Source organism: Tupaia chinensis, unplaced genomic scaffold (genome assembly GCF_000334495.1).
Source record: "Tupaia chinensis unplaced genomic scaffold, TupChi_1.0 Scaffold000037_2, whole genome shotgun sequence".
NCBI lineage: Eukaryota > Metazoa > Chordata > Mammalia > Scandentia > Tupaiidae > Tupaia > Tupaia belangeri.
In genome coordinates this window covers 200,712-204,170 of record NW_006159478.1, presented here as the reverse complement: position 1 = coordinate 204,170, position 3,459 = coordinate 200,712, and positions in this window count along the sequence as shown.

Genomic DNA, 3,459 nt, shown 5'->3' with positions numbered 1-3,459 from the left:
AGCACACTTACCCTCTGAGAATTAAATAATAATAGTAATAATGCTAAAACTGGGCCAGTTATGGCAGCACAGTGGTAATACAACCAATTTGCCATGCTGGACACACTCACAGGATCTCCCTGTAGGTGCCTGGTATGGAAGCGTGTGCCTGAGGTCTGAGCTGGCTAAGCTGAGGTGGATCGTGGTGTGAAGACCATGCTAAGAGTGCCTGCCCACAAAGAAATATACATCAATATTTTTATATCTTTCTTTTGATTTATTCTATGCAAAACACAATAACAGTTTATTTTACTTTTGAGGGTCAGGCAGCTTGAGGCATAAGGTTAGTTCAATGACATTCAGCTATTCAACAGTGGAGCTGGGATTGCTAGCTTTCTGATAGCAGAAAGTGTGTGATAATTTTTCTTTTTAATAATCTTTTTATCTGGAATAATCTAAAATTAATGGAAAAGTTGTGAGTGACCAATCAAAATATTTTACACCTGTAAATAAATAAAAAGATGAATAAAGACCCTTGTCCTTAATCTTGATAAACGAGGACTTAGTAGTAAAAACTCATTTCTATTCTGTGTCAGTGATTTTGGGAGCTTTTTATAACCAGTCATCATGATCTTCTTGTGCTTCCTACTGAAGCAATGTATTATTTATTCATCTAATTGTTTATTTAGTAACTTCTGATTTACATTGAATTCATCTTTGTGGGATAAAGTATAGTATTGTCAAAGCATACATGTTGTGTGTGATAATTATCAAGGATAGTAACATATTCATTATTTCCATCAAGGAACATGACATTATGTTGTGTACCTTCAATATTCTACTACCTTTCTTTTTTATTCTTTTTGGAGATATAGATTAGATTAGCAATATCCATTTTTACTTTGCTGCGGCACACGTTTTCATAACCTGTTCACCTTGTTTATATGCCTTCTTGTCCTTTTATTATTTTTTCACAAACCTCTTTTTCCGCTTTCCTTCCCTACCCATATGTTGTGCTCACACCCATGCAGTCTCTCGTGTTTCAAAGTAAATAAAAGAATAGATAGTAGACATTTACAGTATGTGTACAATATATGTGCACATTTGTATATTTGATTTTTTACTGTCTTTTTAACTGGTTACTTTTTTTTGCCACTCCATGTGGCATTAGTAAAAATAGGTTATCTTTTAATTAACAAAATAAGGTCAATTATTCATTTCCTCCATGTTTTTTAGAGGCAGAGTCTTGCTATATTGCCTAGGCTGACCTCGAACACATGATTCTCCTCCCTCTGTCCTGGCTCCTGAGTAGCCGGGATGACAGGCATGCACCACTGTATATGCCATTCACTTCTTTCTTCCTCTTTTTTTTTCTCTTTTTCTTTCCCTCTTTTTCCCTATTGTGTCTACACTAACAAGAGAGAGACAAAAAAGCAAGAGAACACAAAGGAGGGAGACTGAGAAAGCAATCCTTCCAGGGAAGATGGCCAGGCCACAGTCTCTGCTCTTCTATTTTCCCCTTGGGACTGTGTGTACACATACACATGTACCTGGCAGGTTTTCCAAGTGCCTGTGTCTGGAATTCAAGTAGTCAGCCTTAACCACCACTATACTGGCTTACTTAGTTCATTTATTTTTAAACAAACATATAATGTATGTATTGTTAAAAAACAAAATTTGGGGGCCAGCAGATGGCATAGCAGTTATGTTGCTGGGCTCCCACATAGCCAACTGCAGTTTGAATACCAGATCCGGTGACTTGAAACACATGCCCAGCACGTGTGTGCGTCCCCAAGTTCCCTGGAGAGAATACAGAAGGGATTGCAGCTTGGCCATCTCCCTTGGGGGAGTGTTTTCTCATTTTCCCTTTCACTGTCTCTGTGTCTCTCTATGGTAAGTTCATGCCCCCAAGACAAAAGCCTCTTAAAATTTTTTTCTTAAGACAAAAAACAATTTTTTCCTTCTCCTCCATTCTCCTCTCAGGATTTTGAGCACAAACACACATGTGCCCAGCGTGAGCTTAAGCCACCAGATCCAGGACTCAAACCGCAATTGACTACATAGGAGTCCAGCGACATAGCCATTACGCCAACTGTTGGTCCCCCAAACAACAACAAAATAATAGTTTATTTTTTCCTTTTCCTTTACATACACGCACATACACACACACACACACACACACACACATACATACACACACATATATATAATATTTTAGACTTTTTTGCCTTAGGGTGCATATGCTTACTATAGAGAGAGACAAATAGACAGAGACAGTGAAAGGGAAAGTGAGAAATCACCCCCAGAGCAGATGGCTGCAATAACTTTTCCAATTTCCTCTCGGGACCTTCGGCACACACGCACATGTGTCCGGCATGATTTTTTAAGCCACTGAATCCAGGACTCAAACCATGGTTGGTCATGTGGGAGTCCAGTGATGATACTGCTACACAATCAGGTCGTCCCACCATTATTTTTTTTAAACATCTAATTACTGCATTTTAGTCCAATAAAAGACATTACCGAACATGTAATCATCAACAGATAGTTTTTCATTTTTGAGTCCATGTTTTTGCTGTTTTCTTTTTCACCTTGATTCTCTCCCTCCAGCATCCAATACAGTTTATTTAAACAAACAATGGGCAATTCAAACTGGATGGTTTTCTAAAAAATGGTTACTGAGGGACTCTGGCTAGATGCTTGGTCATGGGTTACATAAGCTTGTGGAAAGGGAAAATGACCCCAGAAGCAAAGAGAAAGTGTCATTCAGAAATGAAAGTTATGGACTCAATGCCAAAATCCTCCAGCCTCCATAGGTTTTTGCCAGAGGGTGGGCGCCACCACTCCCAAGAAACGAAAGTGAGGGAGTGAGGTAGAGAAATCATTGAGTTGGTTGCAGCTGTTTCCTCAAACCTAACCTCTCTAAGGGTAAATTTCCAACCAATTACATAAGAATAGCAAGATCGTTTGTTAGGCAGCAGGTCCTGCACAATTGCATTCTTTGTATTAATTAACTTAGTCATCATAACATTTCAATAAACATCATTGTTTTTAGGAACTTCTGTTCTCATTTTAAATAATCAGTTAACAGAAAACCTGAACAGTTATTGCACATTTTTTATGTATTAAGTATAGAGTGAGGCAATTTTCCATGAATCTTTCTCCTTATAAATGATAAATTACCCAGCTTCAGTAAGACAGGTGAGAGGATATTGAACTTGCTGGAAAGCAACATGGCTGACTGTGGTTCTAAATCTTGAGACAATCTGAAACATTACAAATATTTGTGTCATGACAAGATTCTGTCTAGCTAGAGGGTGGGGAAAAAGTGATGGTGGCTAGATCAGACTTTGTCAAGAGGTACCCTTTTTCTCCCTCTCATTCTCTCTCTCAGAAATGAAATAAAATTTTCAAAATAATATATATATATATTTGGAGAGGTTTTTGCTATAGGGCATGTGTGCTCTCCAGAAAGACAGA